General features: G+C 46.1%; 1 protein-coding gene, 1 long non-coding RNA gene and 1 other non-coding gene across 5 annotated transcripts in view; 2 read left to right on the top strand and 1 right to left on the bottom strand.

Moving 5' to 3' along the window:
• Positions 1-1,504, bottom strand: part of SENP5 (SUMO specific peptidase 5) — a 73,171-nt gene extending 71,667 nt beyond the window's left edge. The window contains exon 1 of one of the 2 annotated variants that reach the window (XM_036352385.1): positions 1,290-1,504. The gene's annotated coding sequence lies outside the window, so the exon portion shown is untranslated. The other variant, XM_036352387.1, reaches the window with a different exon arrangement.
• A 136-nt stretch (positions 1,505-1,640) lies between these two features.
• LOC118675029 lies at positions 1,641-8,849 on the top strand. 2 transcript variants are annotated; one of them, XR_004973792.1, is made up of 4 exons: positions 1,641-2,052; positions 6,697-6,854; positions 7,137-7,200; positions 8,576-8,849. It is a non-coding gene; the product is annotated as an uncharacterized LOC118675029 (long non-coding RNA). The 2 variants fall into 2 exon arrangements; XR_004973793.1 differs by having other exon boundaries at positions 7,100-7,200.
• On the top strand, positions 7,121-7,224 carry LOC118677900. The gene has a single exon (XR_004974615.1). It is a non-coding gene; the product is annotated as a U6 spliceosomal RNA (small nuclear RNA).
• Positions 8,850-12,022: the final 3,173 nt, after the last annotated feature.

Raw genomic sequence — 12,022 nt, 5'->3', positions numbered from 1 at the left:
ATTAAATCTCACAGCAGTGAATGTTCTTCTCTCCAATACAGAGAAAGGCACCTCCTCAGACAGACTTAGAACTGTAATGCCAAGGCACTCAAAGGATTCAAATTCCTGTATTTATTATCTGCACATTTTCAATTAACATGAAATGTTTTAGAAGCAGAGTGAGGGGGTCCTCTGAAACACGTGCAAACAATTCCTCCTAAATGACACCCCTTCCAGTTTCCTCCTAGAAAGAGCAGGGGAGGTGGGGGGGGGGGGGTAAGGTTATTCTGAGTAAGGGGCGAAAGTGGTTTGGGTCATTCTTCATACACTAATAATGTTTCACGAATAAGCACGAGGCATCTGGGTGACCAGGAGACTCTGACGTCTTCCTAAATGCCCGCCAGCCCAAAGCAGGCTCTAACCACACAAGATCCTAGCATCTCCTCGGGCACCCCTCTCCCTACTAAGCTTCGTTCTTCTGGACAAAAGGCATCATTAGGGACCTACATCTATGTCCCGGATATTCTTAAACCGAGTGTAACTAGACTCTCTTCCCCCCCCCCCCCCAACATTTCATTATCCATTTAACGTTCCACTTGCTTCATTCCGTTTAATTCTTACTACGAATTTACACAGGTCCTCTAAGAAAGCTCCACTTCACATGCAGCCAATAATGTCCAAATGTCTAGCACGAGACGAAAACCGCGACCAAACGGCAGGCGCTTCTCACACCCTCTTCCGCATCCCTCCACCCCCAGCAGCGTGGCCAGACAGCGGAACTGGGGTGGCTGCTGCCCTTACAGGCAGAACAGGAAATCACGTTCCCACCGCCCTAATGTGCAAGTGTGCCGTGCACGTCCACTACCACAGGGTCCCAGGAGTGTGTGTGTGGGGGGGGGGGGGGACCCAAGGCAGGAAAGAAGCAGAACTGTCCGAATAAATAAAAACCCTTGACTTTGAAGACGGCATGGGCTGGAGGCCCCCTAACAGCAATTCTTTCTCTCAGCGCTTTCCCTACCTTCATGAGGAGCTGCCGGGGGCGCTAGTTTTTTCTGCTTCTGCGTCGAACAGCTCGAACTGGAAAGAAACAGGAGGGCAGCGGTCCCTAGAGCCGAGCTCCCTCCCGCCCCGAGAAAGGTACAGCAGCGGCCCCAGGAGATCCGCTGCCTCCGTGGCGGACGTGGGAGGAGGGCAGCGCTCGAGGCCTCCAGGCCGGGGCGCTGAGCTGGGGCGCTGAGCTGGCGCGCACGGGTGCGGGAAGGGCCAGGGGGCTGTCATTCGGCCGAATGGACACCCCGGCTCCCGCTTACCTCGGTCCCCCGCAGTCCTCACCCGGCCCGCCGCGGGCCCAGACACTGCGGCAGCTCGCTCTGCGGCCCCGCCCTCGCCAGCTCTAGGGACGGCCCGTCAGCGAGGTGTCCGGCCTGCTCCCGGCGCCCACGGCCGCTGAGCTTCCCTCGGAACCGCGGCGGGTGCCGGCGCTCGCTTTCATCGTCACCTCCTACCTTGCCCTTCCGCCTCAGCGCCGCCTGCGCAGCGTGCGGTGGGGGAGGCAGTGACGCCGGCGCAGGGGGCGTGGCTCCGCCTCCCGGCGCTTCTGGCGGCGTGCGCGCCCCGCCCCCGGGACGTTTGGCGGCTGCGCGGCGCTGTGCCCGCCTGGACTCGCGCTCCCACGGCCCGGCCCGGCCCGGCCGGCGCCCCCTTCCGCGTGCGGGAGGACTAGTGGAAACTGAGACGCCGAGATTGCAGCGGCTCTACAAAGCGGGGTTGAGACTTCTGTTCAGCCCCTCTGAAATGTTTACCTTAGAAGGCTAGGGCCGACCGCCACTACCCTATGGTCCCTCCCTCCGCTAATCCCTTTTGCTAAGTTCAAGGCCTTCCTGCTCTCAGGCTTTCCTTCTGGTTCTCCCATGGCGCGGCCTCCTCACCTGAGAACAATGTCACTGGCGGACAGAGCCCGGACGCATGCACTGTAGTCGCCCCCGCACCAAATAGTGACTGGGCTACAAGTGCTAAGTCTGTGCAGTAACTCTGTTGCTCTTTCAGACGAGAGAGGAAAGTGACATCAGCCTGGTAGGTAGCAGCACTATTCACTGAACATTTTTTTTTCCTCCGAATTATAAGAGAAAATGTATCTAGCAAGTCGGAGGTAGCGGGGTGGTTGGTGTGGCTCAGTGGTTGAGTGTTGGTCTATGAACCAGGTCACCGTTGATTCCCATCAGGGCACAAGCCTCGGTTTCCCGCTTCATCCCCTGTAGGGGGCGTGCAGGAGGCAGCCGATGAATGATTCTCATTGATGTGTCATCTCTCCCTCTCTGAAGTCAACATCTACATATCTACATATAGACATATATCTATACATGGCTATCTCTGTATTTAAAGAGCCAGGGTCTGTAACATCCGAAATGACCAGACGGGCCACCAAACACCAGGCTAGGGAGCTGAGGGAGCAGGATCTGTGGGCCCCCAGCCACCTGCACCGTGTAGGCCGAGAGGAGGGGGCTGTGGGCTCACAGGCATGGCGGGGTGGGGCTGTGGAGGCTGAGGAGCCTGGCAGGATGGGTCAGTGTGGAGCTTCCCAGGGTGGCTGAGGCGGAGGAGCAGGTCGGGGGCTGTGAGTGTGGAGCTTTGCTGGGCGGCTGAGGCAGAAGAGGATGGGGTGGGGGGGTGGGCAGCAGAGGCCAAGGAGCCTTGCGGGGCAGGGGCTGTGAGCGTGGAGGTTCATGGGGCAGGGGCCATGGAGATGGAGGAGTGACGCTGGGCAGTGGACATGGCCCTGATTGCAGCTAGGCCTGGGAACCCACATGATTTAATCCTGCGTTGGGCCTCTAGTCCTATATAATAAAAGGGTAATATGCAAATTGGCCAAATGGCAGACCACCGGTCATTGTGACACACACTAACGACCAGGGGGCAGAGGCTCAATGCAGGAGCTGCCCCCTGGTGGTCAGTGCACTCCCACAGGGGGAGCACCGCTCAGCCAGAAGCTAGCTCATCGCTGGCCAGCGCAGTGGCGGTGGCCGGATCCTCTCCCATGTCCGTGGCAGCAGTAAGGATGTCAGGCCCGCTCCCCGCAGGACATCCCCTGAGGGCTCCCAGACTGCAAGGGGGTGCAGGCCGGGCTGAGGGACATACACACACACACACACACACACACACACACACACACACCAGTGCACAATTTTGTGCACCAGGCCTCTAGTCCTATCTAATAAAAGAGAAAAATGGTAATTAGTGTATGACCACTACCCTTCCCATTGGCTAATCAGGGAAATATGCAAATTAACTGAGAGCCAAGATGGCAGCTGGCAGCCAGGCAGCTGGAAGCTAACATGAGGCTTGCTTGCTTTAGTGACGGAGGAAGCCAAGCTTCCCCACCTCCCTTGCCGGCCTCTCAGCTGCACTCTAAGCAACTATGTTACAAAAATAGAAGCTAAGCAAAACCCCGGGCTTCAGCCAGCAGGACCGCAACATTGTTTCAAATACAGAAGGGTAAACAAAGGCCAGAAACCTGCTTTCAGCAGTGGAAGTCTCATAGCTGGAGCCAAGCCTCAGAGCTAAAGCTGGCCCAGAATTTAAAAAAAAGGAAAAAAGGACAGGTTGGGAGCTTCAGTCACCCGGCAGCCTGAAAACGGCCCTCAGCCCCTCACCCAGGCTGACCAGGCACCCCAGAGGGGACCCCCACCCTGAAGGGTGTATGACCAGCTGCAAACAGCCATCATCCCCTCACCCAGGCTGGCCAGGCACCCCAGTGGGGACCCCCACCCTGATCCAGGACACCCTTCAGGGCAAACCAGCCGGCCCCCACCCGTGCACCAGGCTTCTATCCTATATAGTAAAAGGGTAATATGCCTCCCAGCACCGGGATCAGCGGAGCAGCGAGGCCTCCCGGTACCGGGATCAGCATGACAGGGGGCAGCGACCTAACCCCCCTGATCAGCCCCGCTCTGTGTGTGACAAGGTGCGGCGCCCCCCCCCCCCCCCCCCGCGCCCTGCTCTGTGTGTGACGGGGTAGAGCCATAACCTCTCCATCAGCCCTGCCCTGAGTGTGACAGTGGCGGCACCCCAACCCCCTGATCCACCCTGCTCTGTGTGTGACGGGGCAGTGCCCCAACTCCCCTATTGGCCCTACTCTGTGAGTGACAGGGGGGAGCTCCTCAACCCCCTGATCAGCCCTGCTCTGTGCGTGACAGGGGGTGGCGCCCCAACTCCCCAGTCGGCCCTGCTCTGAGCCTGACCAGGGGCTGCACCTAGGGATTGGGCCTGCCCTCTGCCACCCGGGAGCAGGCCTAAGCCAGCAGGGCGTTATCTCCTGAGGGGTCCCAGACTGCGAGAGGGCACAGGCTGGGCTGAGGGACCCCCCCCCCCCCCGAGTGCACAAATTTTTGTGCACCGGGCCTCTAGTATATCTATATTTGTAAAGGCAGCATAGAAGTGAGCTTAGAAGAAATGGGCTCAGGAAACAAAGCACAGAGGCAAAAGAAGGGGCCAAAGGTAACGGGATGGGACAGGCGCTGGCCTGCTCCCCAGAGGAAGAGCACCCATTGAACATTTTTTAATCCTCACGCAAGGATATGTTTATATTAATTTAAGAGAGATTGGAAGGGAGGCAGAGAGAGAAACATCCATTGTTTGCAGCCTATATGCGGGGATCAAACCTCTAACTTGGGTATGTGCCCAGACGTGGAATCAAATCGGTGTATGGTTGGTGCTCCAGTCAACTGAGTCACACCAGCCAGGGCTGAACTGTTTTGGAATGCAGACATACCAGTAGTCTTTCCCTTGCAAGACCTCAGTCTAATTGTGGGGAAAGTGACAAATAATATAATGCAACATCCTGACAGCTAGAAAATACATTAGCTAATTATGGTGGAAAATAAATTCAATTTTGGACATACTCAATTATAAGTAGAGTGGAGATAGGTACAATGGAATACCAAGGGTTGGGTGCTAGGAGCCTTGTGCCCCACGTGCAGGCAATAAGGGTGTGCATTGACTATAAAGAAGACCAAAACAATAGTAAACCTGACTACAGTGTGACTTGCTTTAATTATCACTTATTTTCATACACCTTTCAAGTACTGCTTGGTGTTTATAACAATATCTAGATGTAATAGAAAAAGGTAAGTTTTCTTTTGGGAAAGGGACTTGGATTGAGAATACTTTTTATCTGAATTGCTGAAATTAAAAAAAAAATGAGAATGTATTCTTGTATTACTTGTGTACTTGAAGAAAATTTTATAGAATAAAAATGATTACAGGGACATGGGCCTTCTGGAGCACTTGGAAGTCAGGAAGATACCTAACCTTGTTTTCTCCCTATAAGAATGTGGCTTTGCTGACACCAAGTCTGACTCAAGAGCTAGGGGTCAACCCTAAGTGGTTTGGCTTAGTGGATAGAGTGTCGGCCTGTGGACTGAAAGGTCCCAGGTTCGATTCCGGTCAAGGGCATGTACCTTGGTCGTGGGCACATCCCCAGTAGGAGGTGTGCAGGAGGCAGTTGATCAATGTTTCTCTCTCATCGATGTTTCTAACTCTCTAACCCTCTCCCTCTCTGTAAAAAAATCAATAAAATATATTTTTTAAAAAGAGCTAGGGGTCAGATATTTCAAAACAAATTGTTTTATCTAAATTCTTCCAGAATGGTGGTTCAAACCTGAATATAGCAAGGTACTGGCAATAATTGGTTTTCTTTTTCACTTTTCACCTTCACCCGGATCTTTCAGACTATCAGTGGCAGCAGTGTCCTCTAGAGGGAACTTGGGCTTGGAAAAGCCATGAAAGGTCATTTGCTCTGGTGAAGTGGGTCATTTCTTTTCTTGCTCTAGGTGGCTGCCTCCCCCCATTAAGCTAAATCACTACAGCAAGTATTTATAGCAGGCTCTTCCCACTGATGGATTACTAAATGTGCAACATTGCAGCTATATTTAAATTGCATTTGTTTTCATAAGCTATGTAAACATTCCTTCAAAATCAGCTACAGGCCTAGAAAACTGAAAGTTGTTTCCAGTTAACTCAGAAGAGTTGAGTAATGAAAAAGGCTGAAATTCTAGCTGGGTAATATTGAGCAAATTACTTAACCTCCCTGGCCCTTTTCCTTCCTTCTAAAAAGGAGCACATTAACCCGTCAGCGATGCAGTATCTAAGGAGACACAAATGTGGAAGCCCTGTAGAAATATTAGGGGATACCATAGATGTTTTTATCTCCTTCAGTATTCCTATATTGAGACCTACCCCTCTATGTGATAGTATGAAGAGGGGGAGGCTTTGGGAGATGATTATGTCAAGAGGGTGCCTTAGAGAGCTCCTTTGCCCTTCCACCATGTGAGAAGAACACAGCAGCCTACAGCCAGGAAGCCAGCTCTCACCAAACACCAAATCTTACCACTTTCTTGATCTTGGCCTTCATAGTCTCAATACCGTGAAAAATCAATTTCTGTTGTTTATAAGCCACACAGTATATGGTACTCTGTAATAACAGCACAAATGGAGTAAGACGGTAAGAGCTATAGAAATTGAGATTGTGCAGTTTTCACATGCAAGCTATGGTGGCCACTGTTATAGACTATGCACCCATTCCCCCTTCTTTACTAACAAGTCTGATTTTTGCCTGGGAAGGCATCAAATGGCAGTTCTGACCAATGAAGTTGAGGGTTTCTGGGAAAACTCGTACTTTCTTGATGTAGGCATTGTTCCGTTTTCCTTTTTGCCTTTTAGTCATCCTCTCTTCTTCCTGCCTGACACCTGGACAAGAGGATGGAGGTGGAGCAGTGATCTTGCATCTTGTGGCAACAGGCATCAAGATAGGCCTACATGCTAAGAATGACGGAGTGAAAATACAAGCCTAGGTTGACTACACTGGACTTCCTTTTTGTGTGAGTTAAATAAGTCCCGTTTGGTTACAGTCTCTTTTGGGTACCTATTAGTTACATCAAACTTATTAATATACAGGGGTGGGCAAAATTAGGTATTGTGTAAGTACCCACTTTTGTTGGTTAAATTACCAGCCATCATCACCTAAAAGATAAATGATATGAAATAATAATAAACCTACTTTTGCCATCCCCTGAATATATAAACCAATACCCAAAGTATATTTTTCTTTTTAAATGCCCTTCAGGAAAATGACTAAACTATAATGTTGCTCGCTTCTGCAGCACATAGACTGAAGTTGGAACAATATAGAGATTAGCATGGTTCCCGCACAAGGATGATACACAGGTGCGTGAAGAGTTCCATATTAAAATAAATGAACCTATAATGCACAGTGTCTCATATTTCAAGTTATGTATGATATACAATACTATAAAATATGCAAATTCATATGTTACTGAAAAAGAATGTATTGGCGCCTTCTTCATATAGTATTCGCAATACGCTTCCTTAAGATAAATTATGAATACATTTTTTAAAAGGTGAGAGGTGGGAAAAAGGGCAAATAGCTCTGTGCAGTGTTCTTAGTTCTCCATATGCTACTGGATTATCATAAAGGACTGTCCGATGGGTATAGTATATGAAAAAGGTAAGCAATGATAGATCACATTTATCAAATGCTTTACTCTGTGCTAGGCACCATTCTAAACATTTTATGTGAAATTAATTCATTTGACCCTAAAAACTACCCTATGATGCAGGCTCTTTTATCACTCCCCCAAAAGAAACAAAAAATAACCAATTCACAGTAACAATTTCAATTTTTAGTACACTCTATTAAAATAGCATGGTTACTGAAAATATAACTGGTCCTCTCACTGGCAGCAAGATTTAAAATTATACAGCCTATTTTCATTTAGAAGAAGCCCCCAGGTTCAAACTGACTATATAAAACCAAGGGGGGAAAAAGTTTCTTGCAATGCTTACTGATGAAGAAATGTGCAGCAAGAACTCAAGTACTCAACCTCATGAGATAATACCTTGGGTCAGCTGTACTTTGTCATTAAAAAAAAAAAGACATACTAAAACAGGACAGAGTAGGCACACAATTGAGTGGATCAGTAGCAAGATATGCATAGATGAAAGTGAGAAAGTATTTACTTGGCTGACAATGCAAGTAATATGAAAGTGGCTGATTCATATTTCCCAGTCCATGGTCTAAACTTATTTTTCGGGGACACCTTCATCTTGGACAAGAAAACGAGTGCCATCAAAATAGTGACAATGTCTTGTAGAAACTCATATGGTTGAGGTATTTTTAGTTTATTTGAAAAACAAAGCTCTTCAACAGTTATTAGCAAAAAAACTTAAAAGTATCCTGAAGTGTAAGGAATATTGACTGTGATTAAAATGTGTTTTAGTTTCAACTAAAACCTCCTTAAAGATTTGAATGACAATAAAGCAATCAGAATCAGATTGCACTGTTATACATTCCTTAACCTTAATTGGGCCTGCCAATTGAACATTTTGGCTTATGGCTATTTTATCTTATGGCTCAGATAAAATAGTTTGTAAAAATGGTACATTTCTGTTTTTAAATATAGAAGTCAAAGTGAAGTAATTCATTAAGAAAGAGAAAAAACATTTTTTGGCAATGCTTTCATGATGTATATGGTACTGTTACTCCATTTTGATTGTGTTTTTTGTTTTTGTTTTTTTAAAGGCAACACAACTAGAACAAGATATTTTCAACTGCTAAAGGACCCAAACTGGATGAATTGATATAAGGCAATGTGACAGGTAGCTCTTAACAAGTATAACAGACATTATATATCCACATAAGTGTTGTTCCTTTCAAAATAATCAACCCCTGAGTTACAAAGTTATATATATAAAGAATATATAGCCCTAGTCGGTTTGGCTCAGGTTTGATTCCAGTCAAGGGCATGTATCTCAGTTGCAGGCTCCGCCCCGGCCAGGGCCCTGGTTGGGGCGTGTGCAGGAGGCAACCAATTGATGTGTTTCTCTCACATTGATATTTCTCTCTGCCTTTCCCTCTCCCACTTTTTCTGAAAATCAATGGAAAAATACCCTCGGGTGAGGAATTAAAAAAAGAAAAATGAATATATAAATAGTAATATTTACATGTAACTTATTTACTGAACATATTTTTCTAGAAATATAATTTTTTAGTCTCTTTCTCTAAAAGATGTATAAGTAAAATTGTTATAATCAGGATTATAGAGTTGATAAAAATCTCTTTATAAAGACATAGGTAATCATCAACTCAATCTCTGATCAAGAATCTACATTTGAGCCAAAACCGGTTTGGCTCAGTGGATAGAGCGTCGGCTTGCGGACTGAAGGGTCCCAGGTTCGATTCCGGTCAAGGGCATGTACCTGGGTTGTGGGCGCATCCCCAGTGGGAGATGTGCAGGGAGCAGCTGATCGATGTTTCTCTCTCATTGATGTTTCTAACTCTCTATCCCTCTCCCTTCCTCTCTGTAAAAAATCAATAAAAATATATTTTTTAAAAAAAGAATCTACATTTGATATAAGCATAACCAATGGACGCAGACAACAGGGGGTGAGGGCATGATTGTGGGGGTGGGGGGGGACAATGGGGGGATAAGGACACATGTAATACCTTACTCAATAAAGAAAAAAAAAAAAAGAATCTACATTTGTTTTTTAAGGCCAAACTGGCTTTCTCTGCTACTTAGCACATTCCTAGATAAGCCTTTCTCCTTTGGGTGTCCATGCTAACAAGCTCAAAGAACGAAAACACTTCAAGATTAAACAGAATTACCAGGAAGGCAAATCTGTTATTCAATGTACATTACAAACTGTGAAGAACTTTTTAAGAATTTGCCCTTGTTGTCACCACTCCCCCCCTCCAATAGTTGCTTGCATATTGTGTATTCAATGGTGAAAGCAGAACCCTACTAAAAGCTTACTAATTTGATACCTACACATCACATTCTGAACCTTAGCTCAAATAAATGCCTGGTCATATAATTTTTTTAAAAGCTAGGAATAAATGGGCTCTATTTCACAATGAAGTCTCATAACAAGTAGAACTTCAGGAGTTCTCAAAAACACCAGTGAGCACACTGGCTAGCAGTTCAGGGAGTCATCTTTTTGATGGTTTGAGAATCACCTGGAATTCAGCAGACATTGGTGATGTTGGTAAGGGTAGTTTCAATAACATGTTGAGGACAGACACGACATGCTAACGAAGAAGAAAACAGTAACTGTTCTCCTCTTTCCAGAAGTTTAATTAAGAAAACTCAGAGGAAGTTTGTTTTAAAAGGAAGATATGCTTGTTTTGCTGAGGTTGAGAGAGAGTGTGAAGGGTGAGGTGGGATAAGTGAGAGTGGCCTGAGGACATGGGAGATGGTGAAAGATGGAGAACAGATTTTTGGTTGGGTTAGCTGCTGAGATGAACATCTTCCATTGTGACCAAAAGGAAGGAGACAGAGAGAGAAAATTCTGGTGATAGGGTAGGTGTAGAGATGGTGGAATAAAGGAGTTGGGAGTCATGAGAGAGAACCCAGAGAAAAAGGGAGGGAAAAAATCCTAGGAGCAAAATGAGAACTGAGAAATATCACTGTGTAAACGAGTCAGTACTTCAGCGCAGTGCCAGTGCTATACTAGTGTTGTTACAGAAACATCATTAATCTGGGGCATTCATTAGACATCTGTAAAAAAAAATCTGTATGTGACTTAAAAACAAATAAAGGAAAAATACACAAGTTGAGACTGGGGGGGAAAAAAACAAACACCTGAAAAAAATGACCTATTACGGCTTGAATGTTTACATCTCCCAAAATTTATGTTGAAGTCCTGTATTGGGATTTGAAGATGGAGCCTTTGGGCGGTAATTAGCATTAGATGAGGTCATGAGGGTGGGGCCTCATGATTGGTTACTGTCCTTAGGAGACACTAGAGCAGTGGTTCTCAGCCTTCCTAATGCCCCGACCCTTTAATTCAGTTCCTCATGTTGTGGTGACCCCCAACCATAAAATTATTTTCGTTGCTACTTCATAACTATAATCTTGCTGTTATGAATTGTAATGTAAATATCTGATATGCAGGATGTATTTTCATTGTTACAAATTGAACATAATTAAAGCATAGTGATTAATCACAAAAACAATATGTAATTATATATGTGTTTTCCGATGGTCTTAGGTGACCCCTGTGAAAGGGTCGTTCGACCCCCAGGTTGAGAACTGCTGCACTAGAGAGATTGCTCTCTCCCTATGTGTTCATATAATGAGGGGGTCCTCTAAACACACAGCAAGGTCACAGCCCATACACACCAAGACGCTTCAGAAAAAAACCTAACTTGCTGGCATCTTGACCTGGGACTTGAGCCCCTGAACTGTGAGAAATAAATTTGTTGATTAAACCACTTGGCCTATGGTATTTTGTTATGGCAGCCTGAACTGACCAAGAAAAAACGCTTACAATAAATACCTCAGGAAAGATATTGAATTTGTGAATAAGAACAGAAGGCTGTAAAAAGGGAGATCAGAAAACAAGAATGAGCTTTTGAAAATTAAAAATGTGATGCTTGACATACGTTCGAAAAAAGGATCAGAGGTCAAATCAAGAAAATTCTCTCAGAAAGTTAAAAACAAAAGGCAAAGAGATGGTAAGCAGGAGAGAAAGATAAGACAGATGATTAATGCTGGAATTCCAGAAAGAAATATTAGGGGGGCAGGGGGGGAGAGTGTGGTTATTAAATAATACAAGAATTGCCCAGAACTGAAGGAAATGAGTCTGTGACTACAACAGCCTACCAAATACCCAAAGCTAATTAAAACATATGCACCGTCACCAAGGTACTTCATGGTAAAAACTTAGAACAAAATCTCCTGAAGCAGAAAAATGGGTTACATACAAAGATGTTATCAGAAATAGCAGGTTAAAAGAAGTAGTGACTTTGCCCTGGCTGGTTTGGCTCACTGGATAGAGCGTCGGCCAGGAGACTGAAGGGTCCCAGGTTCGATTCCGGTCAAGGGCATATACCTTGGTTGCAGGCACATCCTCAGTAGGGGATGTGCAGGAGGCAGCTGATTGATGCTTCTCTCTCATGGATGTTTCTAACTCTATCCCTCTCCCTTCCTCTCTGTAAAAAATCAATAAAATATATTTTTTAAAA

This window comes from Myotis myotis, unplaced genomic scaffold (genome assembly GCF_014108235.1).
Source record: "Myotis myotis isolate mMyoMyo1 unplaced genomic scaffold, mMyoMyo1.p scaffold_m19_p_2, whole genome shotgun sequence".
NCBI lineage: Eukaryota > Metazoa > Chordata > Mammalia > Chiroptera > Vespertilionidae > Myotis > Myotis myotis.
Note: the sequence above shows the minus strand (reverse complement) of the source record. Positions and strands in the feature narration are given on the sequence as shown.